A 24040-nucleotide genomic window follows, 5' to 3' on the forward strand; every position below is an offset into this window, starting at 1 on the left:
AAATCTTTTCTAAAAATGGGTTTTTTCTTCTTTTGACCTACTATTGCTTTTTTATTATGTTTAGAGGAAATGAGTTTTCCTAATACAGTCTTTGGGAAACCTTTTGGAAGTATTCTTATTCAGATGTTTCCCATTTCACACCAAAGCATTTTCTATTTCCATGAAGTATAAAGAATGAGTTGCAGGAGAAAAGGGTGAGGGTGAGACTGTTATCATACAACAGAAGTGTTAGATCACAGGGGTCCTTTCTCTTGGTGACATTTCGCCATGTTGACAGGGAGCCATCCTTTTCATGTCTGACCGGTTAGGGAAACTGACTGAATAAGTTAATTAAATGGAAGGAGATTTTCCAGGTATTCACCAGGGAACCAGACTGTAGGAAGCACTGAAAGTGACTTGTTTGAAGCTAGTTACCAAGCAGACCAGCAGGCAAACGGGCTTGATTGGAGCAATCAAACCAAGCAATGAGCCAGCTGCGTGGAAAGATATGTTTTTCCTTCTTTTGTATTTATTTATTGTGTAGGTTGATCGTATGTTCTCTTGGACTATCAAGGTAAAAAGACGAATGCAGGCTGCCAACTGGAGTTTGGCAGACTCTGCAACAACACAGATTTGTCTGTGAGACGTATTGCTTTGTTTCCAACCTGTTGCCCAGGAATTAGTTCCCAGAGGTGGATGATTGCTAAGCCACAGAGTTCTGTGTCACTGAGGAGAGGGTCATGGGCTTTTATGTGGACGGTGTAGGTCTTCTGTATTCTTTCTTGGAAATAAAGTGAATGATACCCATTTTGGTTCTCAATTTTAGTAATGTTTCTAGGAATTGCCTCTTTGGAGATGAAGTGATTTATCCAGGGTGGTAGATTTTTATTCAGGGCCCAGAAATTCCACTAAGAATATCTGAGTGAAACGCCAACCTTCACTGCTTTTTCTGAAATTTTCCTAGGTTTGTTTTGATAAGTATTTCACTATAGCCCAGACCAGATGACTGTTAAGCTAAAGTCAGCCTCTGTTTTGTGTCTGGAAATTAGGGAAGGGGGAAGAGGCGAGGTGCAGTGGAAAATGCAAGAACTCTGCAAAGTTGCCTGGAAACCCCTTTGTAAACTTGAACTAAAAGTATAGTGAGCAATGGAAACTTGAATACTTAAGCAGCACCACAATTAGCCTTTTTGAGATGCTGTTAGGCAACAGAAGTTCAGTTTTTACCAACTAAGAATTACCATTGTGCAAGACTGGAAACTTTGACCATGAGATATGCAAAGTCATTAAACTTAAATCCTGGGTTAGATGCTCTAACCCACCCCATGGGTTTATAGAGAAACTACGATTCAGGTCTCTCATCAGAATATATGACTTGCCCCAAATCACCCTGTTAGGTGGAGAAAGAACCAAGACTGGAACTCAGGTATCCTGATATTTTTATTTATCACATGTGACATTTTTTTTTTATACCACAGATGTTGATTTACAACCTACCAGCTGCTATGATAAATATCCTGTTTAATAAAAGGCTAATATGCAAATTGTCCCCTCGGGAGTTCAACTGGGAGACCGGGAGTTTAATCACTTGTTATGACATGCTCTGACCACCAGGAGGTGGCATGGAACATGGCGGGCCACCAGTGGTGGTGGTGGGGTGCTGAGGGAGCGAGGGAAGGAGGAGGCAGGGAGGCCAGGAGGTGACCCTGATCCCCGGCCAGGCCTAGGGACATTCCCGTGCACGAATTTCGTGCACCGGGCCTCTAGTTTTAGTTATATTATCTCATTTATTACTCACAAATTCATATAAAACTATTATTCATTCTCTTATGCCATTCATACTTATTACACATCTATTATGTATCCAGCCATTCTCGTAGGTGCTGGGAATACAACCAGAGCCACTTTACTTATGTTTTTATATTCTAGTGGGAACAATAGATAATGACCAACTAAACGAACAATATGATCATCTCAGACAGTGATGAGTGCTTTGGTTAAAATAAAACAGGCTAGTATAACGGAGGGTGCCTGAGATGGGAGAGGGCGGCTTTTAATGGAGGTGGCATTTGGGCTGAGACCTGAGTGACCAGAAGGGTGTTTTAGAGAAAACAGCAAATGCAAAGCTCCCAAAGGGAAGGAGCGTGGTGTGTTCAAAGACTAGGAATCAGATCAGGCTGACAGACTATATTGGTGAGGGTAAAAGTGAAATAAGATAAGAGTCAGGAAGGATTTTCAAAGTCAATGTGAAGAGTTTGGAAAAGTGGAAAGTCTCTGGGGGTTTTAAAAGCAGAGAAGTGAAATGATCCAATTTATGATGATTATTTTTACTTTTATATCACTTTCATTTTACAAATGAGAAGCCAAGGTACACAGAGGTCCTGTGACTTTCCCAAGGTAATTCAGCCATTGAGTAGCATAAGTGGCATCAGCTCTGAATTGAACAATTCCATGTCCCATGCTGTGCTATTTCTTCCCCACCCCCTGGACTCACACTGTGCCTACATGTAAAACAGATATACTAGTAAAAAATATTTTTTCTTTTTACTCTACATGCTTGAGCTAATATTTTCTCCCTGGAAATGGGTCAAGAGCAGTGCGCTTCATTGCATTCTGCTCTTAAAAGAATGAAGGAACTCTGATTCTGCATTTTAAGGTCTTCGACTTCAGTGAGTTTTGTTCTGTCCAGTGTTGCCATTATCTTTTGGACATTCGCCACGCTATTGTAGAGAATGGTATGGTGGGCAATGATGCATCTTAAATGGAAATGTACAGGAAGTGGAAATTAATAACGTGGGAGCTCATTAGTGTTCCTTTCTGTGAACCTGAATCTTCCTCTGTCCTTCCTGAACAATCCGGTCCAAAAGCCATTAGATAGGGCTGAGTGAGGGAGGTGTTCGCGTAGTGTGCATGGGGGGTGGGCATCGTGGGAATAGAGGAAGGATGCTTAGGTAGCTCAGGCAGGATGTTGGAGTCCAAGTGGGGTAAGGAGGGTGTCCATAGTCATGGGGTATTGTAGCCAGACTGGGGTGAAGGGAACGTCTGTACAGGGCATGGGGGCGGGGGGCAGTGGTAGCAGTGAGCAATAGCTATGTGCACACCTAGTGCCCAGATATTGGTTTCTAAATGCCATTTTCCACTGAAAGAAACCAGGGCTCCTTGGGGAACTGGCTGGGAGAGCTAGAGCAGGGAAAGTAAACAGTGAACATGGACCATCATGTTGTGCCGGAAAGTAAGAAGTAACAAAGTGAGAAGGTACTCAAAGAATGATGATGAGCATAGAAGCCAGCTTGAAGGGTCTCCCCCTGACTAAATCGGTGATATGTTGAGCATTAAAAAATGATAATATTAAAAAAAATGATAACATTGCAACCCAATGAGTAAAACAGGAGTCCATGAGACCTTATTAATATAAATACATAACTTAAACATTTCTTGAGGAATGGGACATTTATAGCCTCACAATACTTTCTGATGAAATACTTACAAATAACATAGGAAAAATGAGTAGTAAATGCACTGGAAATGACTACACCTGGCTTGCCAGGTTTCTCCAGTGAACATCACCAGTAGTGGAACACATCAAAATTAGGTGTCACCTGCTAAGTGCAGTGCGAAGGACACTTCTGTGGTCTTCTTGCCAAAGATGCCAAACGCGAATCTCATCATGAGGATACCTCACAAAAACTCACATCAAGAGCCAGTCTTCAACATAACTAGCCAGTAGTTTTCACAACATGCCAAGGTCATGGAAGGCAAGGAATGATCCAGAAGTGGCTGCAGATTGCAGGAGAAGAAATAGCGATGGCAAGTAAATGCAACCCAGGACTCAGAACTGGCTCCTTTTGTAGAAGAGCCATTAGGGAGACAAGTGGGTGAACCTAGATGGGGTCTAAGGATGAGATGGCAGCAATGCTTTGAGGTTATATTCCAGACCTTGGTGGTGGTTTGGTGGTTGCAGCATAAATACACTGAGGCATTCGTGGAGGTGATAAGGCAGAATGCTGGCAACTTACTTTCAAATGGTTCACGTGTACTTTTTTTTTGTAACTTCGCTATCTGTTTGAAATTGCTCCCCCCAAAAAGTTAGAAGAATGAAATAAAAGCAGGCCGGAAGGTCCAGGGCCTGGTGTTTCCCATTGGCCGCACCACTGTGTTTACAATGAAACCTGTTTGACTTGTGCTGGCTCTGAAACCAGGTTGCCAGGGGCTGACTGTCCTTGAGTGAATTATTATTATTTTTTTAAAATATTTTTATTGATTTCAAAGAGGAAGAGAGAGGGAGAGATAGAAACATCAATGATGAAAGAGAATCATTGATCGGCCGCCTCCTGCACGCTCCCCACTAGGGACCGAGCCTGCAACCCGGGCATGTGCCCCCGACCAGAATCGAACTTGTGACCCCTCAGTCTACAGGCCGATGCTCTATCCACTGAATCAAACCGGCAAGGGCTTGGGTGAATTATTTATCCACTCTGTGCCCCTCTTACTCATCTGTTTGAACACATGAGGGACACTCATCCAGTTCTTGTGTAGCAGGCCCGAGAGGAGAATTTTTTATTTTTTTAAAATATATTTTATTGATTTTTTACAGAGAGGAAGGGAGAAGGATAGAGAGCCAGAAACATCGATGAGAGAGAAACTTCGATCAACTGCCTCCTGCACACTCCCTACTGGGGATGTGCCCGCAACCAAGGTACATGCCCTTGACTGGAATTGAACCTGGGACCCTTGAGTCCACAGGCCGGCGCTCTATCCACTGAGCCAAACCGGTTAGGGCAAGGAGATTTTTAGTGAGATAGTTATGCGAAGATTCTAGAATAGGTCCTGGGATATGTTAAACAGTCAATAAATATTCACTATTATCCTTATTACTCCTTAAACTGATAAAACATCTATGTAATCTATCCTCTTCAGTCTTTTCATGACACGGCTTCCTTGAATGAGCTCCAAGCAACTCCCTCCTTGTCCCAGGCTGCTCTCGAAGCTCCAGTTTCTATGACCAATTATGCTCTGAAAGTAAACTCCCACAAGCATTCTGAGGTGGCGGTGACAGGGCCACAGACTTCTGAGAGTCGTTGGAGAGGCCGTCAGTCCATCTTTGGCTAACTGGTCCCAGTTGTGAGATTTGGCCAGATAAAAGCATCTTGATTGCTAGCACCCACAGCCAAGACTGTGGGAGGCCCAAAGTTAATGTCTCTAGTTTGGAATCCAGAATTCGCTCATTGTCATTCCATTTTTAGGACTGGGAAGGACCTTGGAGATCAGGGTCCAGCTCTCTCATTTGGTAGGTGAGGGGACTGAGGCCCAGAGGCATCGCAGATCCCCCAGGTACGATCTTACCTCTGGCGTTTGGAGGTATCCCGACACAGAGGTAACACAGTTTGGGCAATGCTGAGGTCTCGTGACAGAAGGCGGACAGTGTTTCTGGTGGAGAAATGCACGTTTTGGGGGGGATAGTAAAGGAATTTACCAGATTCTACCTGGGGCCTCCTGCTGTTAGGTACCCTGACCTACTGCATTTTAGCTTGGGGGCTCCATTTCTACAGCCTGGCAAGGTCTCAGCTCTAGACCCCCCCACCACCACCACCTCTATGCCCCTCCCCCCCCCGCCCCGTTTTTCTCAGGCGATCTGTATAATGTCTCACATGCCACAAAGTGCTGCCTAATCTCCTGGCTGCCATCTCTGGGTGCCAGCAGTTCTTGTGCAGCAGGACAAGGTGTCAGGGCCCTAGCCTTGAGCTCTTAACTGATCTTCCTGACCGTGATTGAGTAGAAAATTCCTCAAGTGCTCTGGTCACTTTATGTCCATCCCACCATTTAGGAGACTCCAGCTATTTTTGGTACAAAAATAAATATCCTCCAGGCTGCCCGTGAGTTTGCCAAGACACATCCCGATTCATTGTGCAACCACCAAGATATCAAGCCCTATAAATAGAGCACTTGCTTTAATATTCCATTTGGCATCAGGATGCTAAGTTCATACTCCCTGCAGTCAGTATTTTAGACTGGTTTTATTTGATTTCCTGGGTATTATGCTCTTTGGCTGTGGAGGGCAACTTCTTGTTTATCTTCATCTCTGCTTGGCTTGAGATTAAGGCTTTGTGCTTTGAAAAACCCCCACAACTTTTCCTTTCACTGCCCATCTGTTTAATAGTTATTTTCCCTTTTTAACTCACTTGTTATGCTAACATGACTGTGTCTAAATAGGGTGTCTATATTTGATTGCATTGTTCATTTTAAAACTTTTTTTTCTTCAACTAGGATTTAGAATATACCAGAACTCAGATCTCTTTCAATCATGCAAGAGTCAAAATTACTTTCATAAATCCCAGCGAGTTAACTATCATAATGTCTGTGTTTATCTCTGAGACCCATTAAGGAAGAAAACTTTCCTGTTTTCTTTTATTTCTTGGGTGGGGGGGGGGGGGGGGGTAGGGGAAGGCATACATTTTTATTAAATGTGGCTTGTTCAGAATTTAACTTTTCCCCAGTTGGTATTTCTGTATTTTATTAAGCTGCACAAGATACTTTGAGAATGAAAGTGAAGTGTAATTGTTGCATGATTATATCCGTCCCGCTGGGCATGATGGTATAGGTTAGGTAAAAGGATTTTCAGCTTCATAGAGCGTGTTCCTCTTAAGACCATTTTCCTTGCCCAGTCCTGTGAGATTAAGTAGGGGGCTAGAGTTTAACTGATTATCCACATTGTTTCTTGACTGTCATGCAAGTAAGCACTCTCTCACAATGCATAGTACATGTCCTTCTTTTTCTCCTATAGCTTGAGAATTAGAACAAATATCCATCGTGGAGACTTAACATGGGAAGAAACCAAGGAAACTGAAGTCAGGGGGTTAAGTGGCTTAAGATCATTTATTTATTCAAGAAGCGTTTGCTGGGCTCCAGGCAGCACCGGGAAGAATGTGAAGATAGGACATGAATACAATGTTTTAGGAGGCTCAGCTTTGGTCACGCCCACCAGCAGGCACAGAAGCCTTTTAGAACTCAGATGCCTCCATATGAAGGTGGAAAACATCACAAAAGCCCCAGCGGAAGGGATGGGAAGTTGGGGTCTGTGCTCAGTCTCATGCCCAGAGTCCAGCCTCCCGCCGTCCACGTGTGCCGTCTCCCACACATGCACAGAGCATGGACTCCCCTCTTGCCTGTGTGCCCTTTATATGCTTTTGGCCTCAGATTGCTGAGGACGCCCCTGTCACCTCTGGGAGCATGCTGCCTGGAAACCTCCTTGCCCAAGGTATACTTTCTATCTTCCAATAGGTAGCAATTATACCAAATGATTTGCCATTACATAACATAGGGCACCCACCATCTTTCCAGCTCCTATAGTAGTTTCCTAATCATTTTTAGCCTCTCTCTCTCTCTCTCTCTCTCTCATATCTCTCACCACCTGTGACCTGTTCCCAAACCCAGTACGCATACCTTATTTCATTACAACAGCATCCCACTAGTACAAACCTATCGACGTCTCAGCTAACTATGCCATAGAACAAATAACTGCAAGATGATGGTGGCATATTCCAACATTACACACAACCCCAAGCCCTTGTTTCTAGCTCAGGTGACTGCAGGTCAGCGGGCCCTGGCTGGGCTTGGATTCAGGCCGTGGTCTTCAGTCAGGTCTGTTCCGCATGCCTTTCATTCTTCTTGGCTCAGTGGGCTCCAGGCCAGATCAGAGCTGCAGCAGGATAAGTGGAGACACACAATGTCTGCCCATATCCCACCAGCCTAACACAGTGTCAGTGAGCGGGGAGATATTTTCTGTGTCTAGGGGTAGCAACGACAAAACCATATGGCAAAGGGGGGGCGGGCGGTAAAGAATGGAGAAGATGGTGCATTCTTCCCCCGTGACCCTGTGGCATAGGAAGGCTATCTGGGGACCTGACAGTGTCTTTAGAAGACTCTCGATTAATCCTCTTGCTTTTAGCCCCAACATTAACTTCTGCTCCCAGAGACTCCTGGTCCCGCCCATTCCTGAGCCATTTGGGGTTATGCAATGTACATCTAATGGCTTCTTGCCTCTCCTTCTGCCGCCTTGGGATTCACATTTTCAGGCTTGTTGAGTTAGTCACCATTTGCCCATCTGCTCTCCAGCTTCCAAAATTTCATTGCTCTTGTCTCTTTTCACATTTTCTTTGTCCTTGTGTATTTATGTCTGTAATAACATCCTTTTACTGTCATTTTCATGAGGTTTGGGGAGAGAGTAAGGCTAAATGCATGTTTTCAACCCATCATCATTCCCACCTGGCCCTTTCTTGACACCGTAATGAGCAGCCTTCTTTCCCTCTCTAGCTCCTCTGGCTTTAATTACGTGATGCTCAGAGCCCCCGTTGCCCGGAGACAACTCAGTGGAGAAACTCTGATGAAGTGCCTGACAAGGTGGTGACTCACGTCGCAGTCTGGCTGGTTGTTGGAACACAGTGTTATCCGGCCCACAGCCCTTCTAACAGCACTGGGTACATATAGCGACAGTAGCAGAAGGAGTAATCGCAAAGAAAACCATCTCCAAACTGAATGGAAACATTTGGAGTGCTACCTGGACAGGGACCCACAAACCTTATTTCCAAGCCGGGGAAGAAAGGAGAATGGCCTGTAGTGATTAGTGAACCTTGAACCTTGAACTGAGGTTCAAATCCTGATTCTGCTTCTTACATTGTGTATCCCTGGAGTAATTTTCTTGATCTCTTGGATGAGAAAACAAGTCTCCTTACTCACAGAGTTGTTGGGAAAATGAAAGAAAAACAATACGAGCTCTTAGTTAGATACAAGTTCTATCCAAACAGAAGTGCTATTTGGGGGTCGTTATGAACATAGGTAGTTTACACAAGGTGGGTAGGTGGTCAGAAATCCATTTCTATAAACCTTCCATGACTTGGAGCACATTTGTCCTGGTAAACCGAATGAGATGCCGTTAATGATCATTTACACCCAGTGGGCACTGGTAAATGCCAGGCCCTCTTCTAAGCACTTTGCACATGTTAAGTCATCTATTCCCCAGAACAGTTCTATGAAGTGGGTTCTAGTGATGTGATAACCACTATGTTATAATGAGGGCAACTGAGATGTGAGAACTTAAGTCAGTTGCTTACGATCGTGCGCATGTAGTGGTGGAGCCAGCAGGACCACCCACAGGCAGCCGGCCCCAAGTCTGCAGGTGAGGGCTGCACTGTGCTCAGGTTCCCTCCCTTCCTCTCCAGCCCTCCCTTCTGGGCTCTTCCTCATCTGGGGGCCATGCATGTTCTTCCGGGGTCTCTCTCAGGCTTTTTGTCATCTCACTTACTGCCCTTCCCTTGAACAATTGCTAGGTCTCCATGGCTTTCGCTCCCATCGACATGTTATAGACTTCAATCCCTGGATCCCACCAGATCTCTCTCTTGGTGCCCACGAGGTTTATTTAACTGTCAAAAATCTGTCTCTTTTCAATAGCAGAAGATGCATTGTTGTAGGTGACATGGCTTCACTGTATCAGCCCAGGCATTTCTACCTGAACATGCTTATCTCATATTCTTCTCTATATTCCCTGTGGTTTTAATTTCCTTTTTACCCATCTCTTCCTTCATAAGTTGCATAGCTTGGCCAATAACAACTCCAGTTGTTAAACAGAGTTGATGTTATAAGTGAGACCTCGTATTATTCTCTTAGCTCCTTCCTATTTTCATTCAAATCACTTGTCATGTTTTGTAATTATAGTCTAAGCTTATTTGCATGATTATTTCTTTGCTGGCTGCTCTATTCCCTACTTCAACCCCTATCTCCTCCTGCCCCCAACCATTGTAAGGTCCATGAGGGCAAAGACTGTGTTTATTCTGTTTGCCACTTGATCCCCAGTGCCTAGCATGATGCCTGGCACATAGTAGGGGTTCAATAAATGCTTGTGCAAAAAAAATCACAACCAAACACTGGTTGAGTGAACATCATAATGAGGACAGCATGTGGGTGACTCCCTGACCTCTCCCACAGATTATCCGGAGAGTCCTGCTCAGGTAGGTATCTCAGTTAAAAAGATTTACCATAACAGAGGAGTAAGAAAGAGTGAAATGGCCTCCTTGTAGAACTCATGGAGAACATGGCCACTACTTGGATAGTCCATTAGTCACTCCATTCACTTTTGTCTCAGTTGCTCTCTATCTTCTGTTCTTCCACACACCAACCCCAGTGCAAAGAAAGGGGTTTGAGAGATAATTTAATGAAGGGGTTGTTTATACAGCTGCTGGCAGGGGCTTCGGAAGCATCCAGGGACCAGCAAGAGTGGGAAGCTGTTGCCGCTCTGGGGCCTGCAGCTGGAGCCTGGGGAGAAGTGGACGTGTGGGAAGGGCCACCACAAGGGCACACGTGGACAGGGACACAGTCACTGTCAGGGGCATGATGCGAGGCAGGGTGGGAAAAGGGAAGACATACCCCCCACTCTCTCCTCCTGCCCTTTGATCTCGTGCTAATTCTCCAGTTGGCACAGCCAGATGGGAAGCCGGAGAGGAAAGGCTCTCAGGTGTAGAGTCAGCCTCCTGGGGCACAGAAGGTGGGGGATGGACCTGGGGGTGGGAAAAGCTGCCGTGTGCCGTTGTTGTTCGTGAGTGTCTCTCTCTTTAACTAGAGAGACGGACTGGTTGTCTGCTTCATCGTGCCCATCTTCACCCCCGTCGATCATGGCACCTGCCGTCTCTTGACTTTAATTGACTGGATCTCTTGTTTTGCTTCTCTGCTACTCTCCTGTCTACTGTTCTTTATGTGTATTGCATTTAATCTCTTCCAGAGACAGTCTGATGGCGTCACCCTGCAGTACTAGACAGGTACTCACAGGGCAGCCTGTAAACACTGCCTTTGGGTCACATACCTATCTCTGGTCCAATTCACTACAAAGCTCTTTGGCCTCTGATGAGTAATCTCTCAAAAGGGCATGTAGCAGACTCCTCAGGGAAACAGTCTAACTAGAAATCACCTCACATGTCCAGTACATTGTCATCCCCACATCTACCTCCAGGATGACGATGTCCGTGTTAGGCTGCCAGGAGGGACTAGCAGATGTTCACCATGAGAACCTGTCAACACGGGACAGGTTGCATCTGGCAGGTGGACTCGCCCCATGTGCCCAGCATTGGTGCCTCCTCTCGTGTGGTGCATCTCCAGCCTCCTCCCCGGCTCTGGTTCCTGAGTCAAGAGTCTGGTTCCTGAGCTGATGTTGTTCTGCTTCTAATCAGAATAACCATGTTCATTTGTCTTCATAAAAAATAAATGACTCTGTCAATGAGGTTCCTGATAAAAGGAACAGGGCACGATGCTTTTTAGTCATAATCAGCTCTGCAAAGCCTCCTGCAAATAGGAAATGAGTGTTTTCTGGCATTTGGCTTATGTTGAAAGTTGAATTTACAAAAGATGACAACAACTGGTTGTTGGTAAGGTTCCAGGTGGCAGCCTTGATTGATGGCTGAGATGCTAATCTCTCTCTCTCTCTCTCTCTCTCTCTCTCTCTCAAGTCCTCAAGGGAAGATATGTTTTTCTATTCATTGTAGAGAGAAAGGAAGGGGGGAGGGCTCTGCGGTCAGATCACTTGCCCTTTGTGTCTCGTCCATCCTCTCGTTGGCTGGCCTGGATTTCTTCATTTGTGAACATGGGGTGGTAAACGGGTTATTACAGTGGTCGGGCATGTAGGCCTCAGAGCCAGATTGCCTGGTGTTGAATGCTGGCTTGACTACCTACTGGCTCTGTGACCTTGAGAAAGCTAATCAACTTCTCAGTGCCTCAGTTTCTCCATCTGTAAGAAGGAGGTGATGGTATCTGTATAGATCTGCTGTGAGGATTAAATGAACTCTTTAACGAAAAAGCCCGTAGAACAATGACTCACCCTCGGTAACCTTTGACGAATGTTGTGTTTTATTTTCTGTCACTGAGTTGTAAGGATCATGCGAGGAAACACATGTAAAACATTGGAATCACGCCTCACCCTGGGTCAGTTCTCAATAAATGATGGTGGCAGTCTTTATATCGCATTTTTCTTATTATTCTCCAGCATGTCAGGAAATGGTTGTCCGTCCCCTGTGCTTTTTAGTATGTTATCACACTTCTAATAGCCATTTCTCACACTGTCATGGTTTGAATTCTGTCTTCCATATTGGACTGTGAGGTCCTCACAGGCAAGAGTAGGTATCACATATACCAGTATGTCTGATTTTGGTTAAAATGAAAAGTTGCCATAATTTGGCAAGGGTTTTTTTTTGTTTTGTATTTTTGCCTCAAGACTGACGTTGATAACTTGTCAGTGAAATGTTTTGTCCAGCATGAGGCCAGCCACAGATGAGTTAAGACCTCTGTTCTGGGCACATCTGCCTCTCCCAGGGTTTACCAAGTGAGAGTCGGATCAGGAGTTCTAGGGCCCCGGCTGGGGCTCTCCCCATCTTTCCGTAGCTGTATACAATGTCTGAAAGGAAGGGTGTTAAGGGAGACTTGGGGCCTCTCCTTTTCGCTCCCCTTTTTGGAAAAACGTTTGCTTAGTTTCAAATGTAGGTTTCATACCCTTGACTCAAACTGGAATTCTACCACCATGACGAGTGTGCTGAGGTGACTCATTCAGAGATGGCTAACTATATCTCCTCTTCAAACACACCAACTGAGATGTTTGGGAGGTAAAAGAAAAAGAAAATAAATAATGACTCATCACTTCCTGTTTTTGTTTTTCCTTATGCAAAAAGCAATATATCTCTAACTTGAAACTATTTGGCCTGTGTCAGTGATATAGTAATGACTGTAAAAGAATTGACGTCATACAATGACTTATTTCAGAAATTGCTGCAGTTAAGGCTGAGAGGTTCATTAGTTAACCTTCCATCCCTACTCCCTCGTCAACATCTTTATAGGTGCATACAAGTGACAAGGGCACCACACAAGGGCCCAGTGTGAGCTCTGGTTTGTCATATTGATTGGAAAGATGCAGATTTTTGCAATATGGTTCATTAAGCTTATGTCATAGATCAGAATAATCATAACCATCCCCTTAGTTTATGTAGACAGTGAATGAATGAGTGATAGGTTTCCAGTAAGAGAGCACAGACGACTCTTGAGACTTAACATGTATTATAACCGAGACGCCAGAGAGAAACTCATCAAATGGAATGTCTCCTTTCTATTTATTTCAGACAAGATTCAAATCTGGAATGCGCTGGCCTTGTTTGTTGGCAAAAAGTTGGGATTTCCCCCTCTTCTTAAAAAACATCCTTAATTTTACCTTAAAATAGTTTATAGTTCTGGTGGTAGGCTCTGTTCAGAAGCCCCTGGGTCCACCCAGGTGTGTTCTCTGTAGCAAAGGCGGATATGGCTGTCTCGTGTGATGTGCCTTTAACTCAAAGACAGTTCAGCTTGATTCTCTGTTTTCCATTCAGCAGCTGACCAAATAGGTTCTGTGTAGCTAAACCAATATGTTGTGATGCTTTACAATATCTTTTGTCCAAACGTAGAGCTTGTCTCATTTGGGGTTTGGATTGTCTGTTGGCTTAAGGGCTGTGTTCATTGTGCTCGCTGTGTTTGCTCTCTGAATTTCTCCAGCCCAGCTGTGCCGACTGCTGCTTGCACAGGCTCAGTGAGAGAAAAGTCTGTCACATTGAAGGTTAAATGGGTGCTGGGGCTCTATCCAGATTCAGATATCTAGTGCTTTTTAGTGTATCTGTGCATGCTTTGTATTTTTTATTTTCTATATGTTATGATGTTTTGACATCTTAAAGACCTTTCTGGCTGGGGAGAGACTGCCGCTCCCTGGGCTAGCCAATTCCTAGAGAGAGCAGAGGGCTCAGGGGGAGCAGGCCTTGATAGGAAAACTAACCGATGAGGCATACCTCCTCCATCTGGCGTATTCATATGGAGCCCATGCTGTCCCCATCCCCCCACCCCTGCCCCATCTGCAATCATCCCGGGACCCATACCAGGCAACTAGAGGCCACCTCTACAGCCAAAGCCACATGGCAGGAATTTTTTAAACTAGCCAATCTTAAAACCGTTTACTGTGTCTGGCCTTGCCTTTCCCGCGAAAACCCCAATGAGGGCTCTGGCCTAGACCTCTCCCTCGCTCTTGCCTCCTGACCTTAGGCCGAGGCTTCCCACGTTGGCTGCGTGGCCGAGGTGGCATGCCTCCTGTTTCTATAAGGAATGTCTTTTCCTGAAGTTCACCGGTTTCTCTTCTCTGGCTGCACCTGACAGGCATTTCATAAAAGAATACAGGATGATGTGTGCTTTACCTGCGTCAACGTTTGATGGGGACGTGTTGGGGCCATTGAAAATGAGCCAAACCTTTTCTTCCACACACATGTCCCCTGAGAGACGATAGGTTACTGATTGTTATGTATCTTCATCCAAGCATATCACTGCATTTCCTTAGCTCCCTTCAGTGCTTATCTTGTCTTATCGTCTGGAAGTTCCCCTTGCTATCTAACCCAGTTCCTTCTTATTACTACCCAAGGCAACCAATGTTCACTGGATATCTGCCTTCATAATCCATTTTCTGAAAGTATTTGAGATTCATGTCAGCATGCCAAGTCCAGGTTCTTCTGTATGCCTCCTCTCAAAATGGCAAACGGAACAAAATCTGCTGGGTTTGAGATGTGGATATGTGTTCAATGGCAAGCTTGAAAAGAACATTAAGTGATAAAAAGAATGGCAATAAACGCATGCTGACTGCCAGTCTCCTCAAAGCTCCTCGGATGCACTGAGTCACCTCCCAGAGAACCAGGTCTTTTTCTTCTTCTTACCATCTGGTGGGGCAAGCGCCCGCAGGCTTCACGTGAGACTCACCGGGGATCGCACTGGCCGTTGCCACTTACTCGCTGTCTGGGCTTGCCACCATGATTTTACTTCTCCGAATCTTAGTTTGAGTGTCAGTAAAATGGGGAATACAGTGGCTGTCTCAGGGAATCGAGAGAATCAAGTGACATTATCCAATGGAAAGCACCTCGCCAGTGATGGGCACCCCACCATGTCAGTTTCTCTCTGCCAGGTTTGTTAATGGTCTAGGTTGATAAGTACACTACATTTAATTATTACAAAACTCATTAATTAAATCAGAACTTGTAGCTGTTTAGGCAGGGTTGAGCAGAAGTTAATTGTTTATTTTTGCACTGAGAAGAAAGGATTTGCTAAGCAAATATCTCCGTCAACCAGAATGGTGATAAGGAGAAAAGTCAAGCTACTTATAGCTTTTAGAAACTCCTATTGGCAAATAAAGAGAAAGGATTAATTAAAAGCAATCATTATCTAAATCACTGAAAGGATGGAGGGGACCACCCAATTAGTAGTTCTTGCCACTGGTCCGGGTGCAATTGGTTTCTGTGTGATTTGCAGAGGCGTGACTCATTAAAACGGGTCTGTATTTCGGCCATCTCACTAATTAAAATATGCTTTCCTCTCAATTAAGCTGGACCCCTGAATCTCTAACACAGAAAAAAATGGAACATTCAATCAAGGTAAAGCGCTGTCAATCATCACCAAAACCGTGGGAAAGTCCTCCATTCATGTATACTAATTTGCACTCTCATAAGGGCTCCCGTTTCCCATCTCTTCATTAATTCATTGAACATTTATTGACAGCCAGTCCTGATCTGGCACTCAGATATGGTAGAAGAGGTTTCCTTCTGGCATCAAGGAACCGAGATAAAGCCTCCCTTCTCTGATAGTGCTTCTCCCTCTGCCTGGGAATCCCGATCAGACCCTACACCGATAGACACCGTTTAAGAAGGTTGTTAATAATGACATCACAGGGACAAGGCCAGAGGTGATTAGTTGCCTTCCAGTAGTGAATACCAGGGGGTGACTCCTCCCTGTGGCAGGGCCAACAGACACTGGTGATCACAATAAGGACCAGGGGTCTGTGGGCCAAAGGCCTGTGCTCAGCTTCAGGCCTGAGGATACAACCGAGGCCACTGCCATGATTAAGACATTTTCAGGGACACACTTACTTGGATGTTTTTATTGCCACCTGCACATTTTTACCATTATTTCTTTGCTTGTTCAGCATTTACTAAGATTTGATTAGAAAGACAAGAGTGAGTTGGGTCATGCTGTCCAGTTGCCTGCCTGTCCAGATGCTACAATTTTGATCTTCACATTATCAAAATATGTGTAACCTGAAAGCTATGGCAGTACTGTTACGAGGCGCCGTAGAACATAATTATTAGGAGCTCTGGCTCTGAGTCATCTGTCTGGGTTCCAACCTCATGACTGCACTGAAGCACGGGGGAGTTCACCTCAGAAACGTATTATAAAGGTTAAATGCAGCAGCAAACAAAGTATTTAATATGGGCCTTCAAATACATATTTATACATTGTGTTTATCTGGATTATTTGAACATATACATTATGCAAAATAACACGATTTTGTATTTATATACAAATATCCTATATAATAAAAAGGTAATATGCAAATTGACCCTAACGGCAGAACTACCAGGGAACAACCGGTCACTATAACATGCACTGACCATGAGGGGGCAGATGCTTAACGCAGGAGCTGCCCCCTGGGGGTCAGTGCGTTTCCACAGGGGGAGCGCCACTCAGCCAGAAACTGGCTCATGGCTGGCCAGTGCAGCAGTGGGGTGGGAGCCTCTCCTGCCTGCCTCCATGGCAGCACTAAAGATGTCCAACTAACGGCTTAGACCTGCGCCCCCTGGGGAGCAGGCCTAAACTGTTAGTTGGACATCCTCTGAGGGCTCCCGGGCTGCCAGAAGGATGTCTGACTAACGGCTTAGACCTGCGCCCCCAGGGGGATCGGGCCTAAGCTGGCAGGTGGACATCCCCAAGGGGTTCTGGACTGTGAGAGGGTGAAGGCTGGACTGAGGGACCCCCCCAAGTGCACGAATTTTTGTGCACTGGGCCTCTAGTATATAATAAGTGACTATATATGTATGACTATGTTACATATATAATAAGTGACTATATATGTGGCTATAAATAATACAGAATAAGTAGTACAAATTTATCATTACTGCCCATGAGCCAATTGTTCTGATGTTCAAACAGGAAAATGATGGATTCTTAAAACAACTGCTCATTGAGTTCAATAAACTCTAGGATGGATTATTCATCAGAAGGTTTATGGGCATTTTAGGAAAAGTTGCAGAGCAGCAGTGGGGATTCATACGTAACAAGCTGTGTCAACGGTTAGAGCAGGAAGATGCATCAGACTTGGGTCTATGGATTTCAGAAACTTTCTTTTAAGTCTTTCATAATGTCCTCCTGGAGAACTGAGAATTTGGGGGCTGATGTTTGGCTTGGAAGACCATATCTCCAGTTATCTTTCCCAAAATTTGCTATCTCAACATTTGTTTTTCTTTATCACACTTACCACATACTTATTTTTCTGATTTATCCGTTTACTTATTATTTGTCCCCTCAAAGGAAAGTAAGCTCCCTCAGGTCAGGATGTCTGTCTTGATCACATTTGCAACCCCATAAACTGATACAGGACTTAGCCCCTAGTAAGCAATCATTAAATGTTTGGGGGATGAGTAAAAATGAAAGAATTCTTTGCCTGTGACAAAGGTGTGACTTAGAGTACTGGATTCTTAAAGGATCCAGAATGTCACAGAACGTGCATTGGAGCTCTCATTAGAATGTCACAGAACTTGCCTTGGTTACATTCATTTAATAATTTACAGGCAGACACTCATTAATCATAGATGTTGGAAGATGTAGCTAATATGTCAAAACAAAATTTATCTTGATAAGCTAAAATCTGAGTCAATAAGATTAGAATGAAGATGAAAAAAATTAATATACTTAAATTCAGATTAATAAATTCAGTTTCCCAGGCAAATACAAGGAGCACTGAAATAGAGACAAGTTTCTCTGGCAGGTCGTATGGAAGAGATGTGGAGTTTTAGCCGACTTGATGCTAATCTGAGTCATAAACACTATGTCATGGTAGATTTTTAAGGTAAATCTATGCTAGACCATGGTTGTCGACCTCAGCTGCCTGTTAGAATCTCCTGGGGGAACCGGTTAACAAAGAAGCAGATAAAAGCATACTAATGTCCAGGCCACACCTAAGAGATTTGATTCAATTTGTTTTGAGAAAGACCTAAGTATAGTTTTGTTTCATTTTGCTTTTGTTTTTTTGTCCCCAAGCAATTCTAACTTATAGGCAAGAACCTCTACTCTGGACGTGGTCCTTACTTTTAAGAACATATCTTCTGTAATTGTTTTTAGCATTCTACTTTCTGACCATTATCCTCTCTATTTCTAAATTATCCCCTGAGAGCCCCACTGCCACATTTTTGCTCACTAAGACTTCTGATCCACTGTCTTGACCAACTTTCAGCTGCTCCTCATGCCCATCATTTCCTCTCTCCCATCCATTGTCCACTCTAGTAACCCTTACTTTGCATGTTCCTTTAAACCCTTCACATATTTCACCCTACAAGGCCCAACTCTGGTTCAACCTAAGAGAGACTGGCTGTGGCTGGAGAAAGCCATGCAACCATGCTGAGTGGTCTTGTTGAAAATCACAACTGAGATCCTAACTAGAAAGTGTCATCTGGGAATCCTTTCACTTACCCTCGTCATTTCACTCTCTCACTCTCCTAGATTATTTTTTTTTACCCCTTTTCCTTTTTTCTTTTTCAAACCTCAAAACAACCCTCTCTGCACTCTCAACTGATGAGCCTGCTTCCCTCACTGAGATAAGGCAAGTGATCAGAAAAGACTAACTGTAGATTCCTATTAGAAAATCTCGTCACCTGCTTGACTCAGGACCTATGCACTCTTCCTTCCCTCTTGTTAGCTGGGATGAATGACCTATCCCTGATCCTAATTAAAGCCAGCACTCCCATGCCCTGCATCCCATATTCTTTCTTGCTCAAGACTGGGCTCCTGCAATGGACCCCTAATTCATCCTGCTTCATCCATTTTCCTCTCTTTTCTGTATCATTTCCATCACCTTGAAAACATAGTATAATATCTTTCACCTTAGGGAAAAGGAGTCTTGTGATTCTACAAGCTATAGCCCAGTTTCTCTATTCAAAAGAGGTGTCTGGATCTCCTCTCTACTTCCTCCCCTCCTCTCAGAATTTCATCCTCACTACTCCACCAAAACCAAGCTCACCAGTGATATTTGTGCTGCTAACTCCGGAGATCAGTCCTCATTTATTAGAGGGTTTTTTAAAAGAGCATTAGACACCACTAATCATTCCTTCCTTTATTTTATTTTCCTTTACTATTTTAGTCACATATTATCTGTTGCGAACTTCAAACTCTCTAATTTTATACTAGATATTATCTGGCTGCTTAGTTTCATGAAAAGAACATTTTAGTGTCATACTTAAACTCAATTTTTAGTTTTTGTGTTTTTTGATATTAAGTTATGCTATTATGTCATCATAATCCTGTCCCCCTAGGTCAGTGCTTGGGGAATGTTTGCTAAATTTAGGGGTTACCATGGAAACTGGGTTTTTATAACATTGTTCTGTCTCCTGTGTCATCATTATATCTTAGTTGTCTGAAATTCTTTACTTCTATTTTTTAACTTTGTAGTTTTCACAACATTTTGTCTAATTACTAGTATTATTATTATTCCTTTTGTCTCATGGATGTAGAATTCACTCCTTTGTCTTAAGCTTCCTTAACTATCCCCACTTACGTCTCTAGTCCATCTGCTTCCAGATCTCCTTTCCTCTTTTGGGATCTTTAATTCGAAACTTCTTTGACAGGCTTCTAGGTAATAGAAAACGAATAATACCAAATGATGGCTCTGCCTCTGGTAGGTTGGGAGCTTTGGACATGTTGTTTACCATCTGTAAGCCTTGATGTGACAGGCATTCATGGAGATGGCTCTAATGATTGAATTGGATAACTCCTACACAGAGGTTAGCTCGGTACCTGCACATGGTTAATGTTCAATAAAGATTTTTTATTGTGAGTACTTCCAAGTTGCATTCATCTTTTAATCAGCCCCTGTGGTCATAGAGAGCTTTGGATGTAATCAACAGAAATAAACGGAGACTTCTGGAGCCAGAAACAAATGTTTATTGGAAGGATATTAATAGCTTGAAGAACTGAGGGAAGAGCTGGCCACCCAGGACTTGGGGAAGATGGAAATCAGGACAATTGGGGGGGTCTCAGAGACAAGAACGTGTGAACCATCCTTCTGGATAGCACAGTGGCTTGGGTTTAAATGTGTGTGTGAGGGGGCAGGGGGATGAGAATCAGCTAACCCAGCTTGGGTTTGGGCCCTGCCCGCGGGGTCGGGGGAGCAGATTCTGGGATTGGCTGCCTCACCAAAGCCACCTGGAGCCAGTTGCATGAGGACAGGATGCTAAGCAGACAGAACTACCTGTACGTCACAGACCTAATGCTAGATCCTCCTGAGGACCTGCCAAAAAATGACCCTGACTGACTCTTCAACGACTTCATCAAAATTTAATTGCCTTTTGTAATAACCCAACATCATTTTCCCCTATCTTTTGAGATAATCATTCCGTTTATGAAGTGACTTCTATAATGTTTATTGACTCATACATTCAATCAGCAAATATTTATTGAGCAGCTACTACATGTGATGTTCTGTTCTGGGGGAGGTTGACCTCTGTGAACCAAAGAAACCCCGTGTCTTTAAGCACTTACTTTCTACGGAGAGGGACAGGCAACCAAACATAAACAAATATATGACATCAAGTGGCAATAGTTTTCATGAGCAAGAGCTCATGGGGAAAACCATGAGACAGGGACAAGGAAAGAATGAGCAGGATGGGAGTATATTGGCCGGATTGGATATTTATGGTTACATGAGTCTAGGTTTCTGTTCCCATCCTTTAAAAATGTATTTTTAATTATAATTGAAATACCATTTTATATTAGTTTCAGGTATACACCATAGTGTTTTAATATCGATGTGCCTTATAAAGTGGTCGCTGCCATTAGTCTAGTAACCATCTGTCACCCTGCATAATGATTACATTATTGACTCGCTTCCCTGTGCTGTATATTACGTCCCTGAGTAAACTGTTCATGTTTGATGACTTTTCTTGTTTATTTGTCTCTCATAAATGACTATCTGGCTTCCTTCCCGCCTCCAGGAGTGAGCACCTTAAAGGTGAATCATGCCATTCATTTCTGGTCCCCCCCTGCCTCATGGTGGATGCCGAGTAAATGTTTGTTGAATGAATGAATAAACACACCCCTTATGGTATGGCCATTGGATGACTGTATTTGTCTGCTTCTGAGCCAGGCAGCCATTCTCCCAAGTGGGACATTGCAGGCGGCCTGGACAGAGGGGAGAATTCTGTGTGGGCTCTGCCCTTGTGGATTTCTCTGTCAATGTCGTTGACTGACCAATAGGCTAAGTAAGACATTTATATAACGCCTATTTAGCCAATTTCTCTTCCCTGCAATCAGGTTGGTCTCTTTGTGTTATTGTGTTTATTTTGTCATAACATGCTTTCTGCATTTAAGACCAGCTCTGAGAGAAAGACATGAGGAAAACATCCATTCCTCTCCACTTGAATCATGGCCACAGACAGAACGAATCATAGCCTCTGAAGGAAGCTCGGAACAGCACCAGCCCAAGGGAGGCTGTGCTGTGAGTAACAGGGGCAATAGCTATGGCTCCTTCAGAGAAGCTGGAATCCTGGTGAATCTGCTCCCTCCATACCTACTGCCCGTATTTACTTATTAAATCAAATTAAAATGAAATGTAGAGAGCTATCGAGTTCTTGTCAGAAAGTGCTGCTCAGTGAAAATGCCAAGTGGAGAGAACTACATGGATCCTCATTCAAGTACTGAACTGGAAACTAGAAAACAGGACCACAGAATGCTTTTGTGTTTTTTTATTAAATATTTGTGTGAGTTGGAGCAGTGCTGATTGCGTGATGTTCAGACATGGCCTCCACCCTACCTTCTTCATTCATGACTTTCACTGCAGACCAATGAATGGGCTGCCCTCAGTGCAGCTCTATGGTTGCCAAGGGAGCTGTGTTTATAAATGGTCAGCTGTGTTGTGAGTATATTTAGCTTATGCTAAATGCCCCTGAGAGGATGAATATCATCTGTTTCCAGTTTAATTGTGTTTTTGGAGCATGGTACATTCTCCCCTGATCCCCAGGTGAATAAATATTCGGCCTTTTCCCCTTCTGAGGAAAGTTGGGTTGGATTCTGGAATTCAAATGGACAGACTTATTAAATTAAAATGAAATGTAAAGTGCTATAGAGTTCTTGTCAGAATGTGCTGCTCAGTGAAAATGCTAAGTTTGGGATAAAATAAGAGAGACCAGAAACCATTTCATTCATTATTGGCATGAAGGGATGGTGTGGCTGACTGATAGAATAATTACAAATAGTGGTGAAATGGTATTGGTAACTATATGGTATCTTTATATAACATTTAAAACTGTTTAAAGCAGTTTTTATGCAAAGTTTTTAGATTTCATACCATAAACCTTAAAATTTGTATATGCAAACCAAAATAATTTATAGTAGCTATTTTAACTACTGTCACCCTTAAAAGGGGGTTCACTTTAGGCTTCTGAAAAAGCAAATTTGACCAGTTGTATTTTTTATTTGTTCAAAAATCATGAACTTTCTGATAAAGATTGTCAAGGAAAAGTAAGGGCTTTTAGGGTGAGGACCCACCCCATTTGTGTAGAGACTTAGTGATGTAAAGTGACTGCTCTAAAGCCAGTCCACGCTACCTAATGGCTGAGCTCAGATGAGACCCAGAACTCCTCAAGCTCCCTCCTGTGTTCTTTCTACTGTATCCTTTGTCTCCCGGAAATGATTATTTAAATTATCAAGAGACGAACAAAAATCTACAAAACTTCTCTTATGCATATGTTTCAATGCAAGCAGCTATTATATGGGGTATGCTAAAGTAGGCTTCCAGTTGTACAAATACGTAATACACTAATACATAAATAGTAATACAAGAATAAACTATGTCTTGTGTACTCACAACTACAAACCTACGTTTGCCCACCCTGAATAAACAGCAGAATATACACTGTCGATTATTTATACCTGCATTCCCACATGTCTGTGCCTCTCCCACCCCACCGCCATCATTGTGTAATCAATCTCTGAGAAAAAAGTAGCTAAGATAGGTTGTGTTTCAATGTAGTTCTGTGAGCAGATCCATGAAACTTGCCCAGCGGCACTGACAGAGCTTTAGTATTTCCCACATGATGTCTTCTCCTGGTCTCACCCAGCTGACTTAGATGCCGTCTAGCCAGCTTGGTCTCCCATGGCCTGTCCACTCAGATACTAGAGCAAGCCTCTGGGGTCCTGTGTCAGGTCAGCTCTAGTAATTGCTCATTTATTCGACTTGCCATGTTAACCAAGCACCTGCTTGCTTGTTTTTTCTTTCCAATAAAACCTGAAAGCCCGAAACAGAATTACTGGTAAATACACTTTAAAATGTAAAACACTTTGAATTCGCTTTGACTTGATTCCCTATATTAACAATGAAAGGCCCTAAAATATCACATTTCAAGTTGTGATATGTTTTTCAACATACAGTAACTATGAGATAAAGGAAAATATGTAAAAATCCTTTCACAGATTTTTTTTTTCCAGCTAAAAATCATGCTTGGAAAGATTACATTTTATTAAGCCAAAATCTTTTCTAAATATCTATGTTATAAAAATGTACAGGTTATTATGAGTAGCTCCTAGTTTTAATCAATTCTCCATTAAATGCTTAGAGGAATATGAATCCTTGATGTATGGACTAAGGTGCATTTTGCAGTGATTGGTCCATCTTCAAGTACCCAGAAATCAGTAGAATATTACCTTTATTTCCTAACATGTCAGTAGGAATACCTTTTCTTCTTGAATTACTACAATTGACTTTTGTTAATAAAAAGGGAGGGTAAACAATTGCACATTTCTTGAAATTTTATTTCTAATAAAGGTGACACTCTGATATTTAAGAATTCAATGATATGAGTTGAGATTGTTTTTTTTAAACAGGTTTTCCAAGAGGGCTTTGACCCTGCTGATAGTTTTTAAACTGTATTAGATAAGCTGATTAGATTGTCTAGACTGGTGCTCCCAGCGGCACCAAAATGTTCTTCTCTCAAAGAGC

The 24040-nt window shown here is 43.3% G+C and overlaps 1 protein-coding gene across 2 annotated transcripts in view; it reads left to right on the forward strand.

The window, feature by feature from the left end:
- The window catches only part of NCALD (neurocalcin delta), a 215004-nt gene that overhangs the window by 40194 nt on the left and 150770 nt on the right, over positions 1-24040 (forward strand). The window lies entirely within an intron of this gene.

Source organism: Myotis davidii, unplaced genomic scaffold (assembly GCF_000327345.1).
Source record: "Myotis davidii unplaced genomic scaffold, ASM32734v1 scaffold497, whole genome shotgun sequence".
Lineage (NCBI taxonomy): Eukaryota > Metazoa > Chordata > Mammalia > Chiroptera > Vespertilionidae > Myotis > Myotis davidii.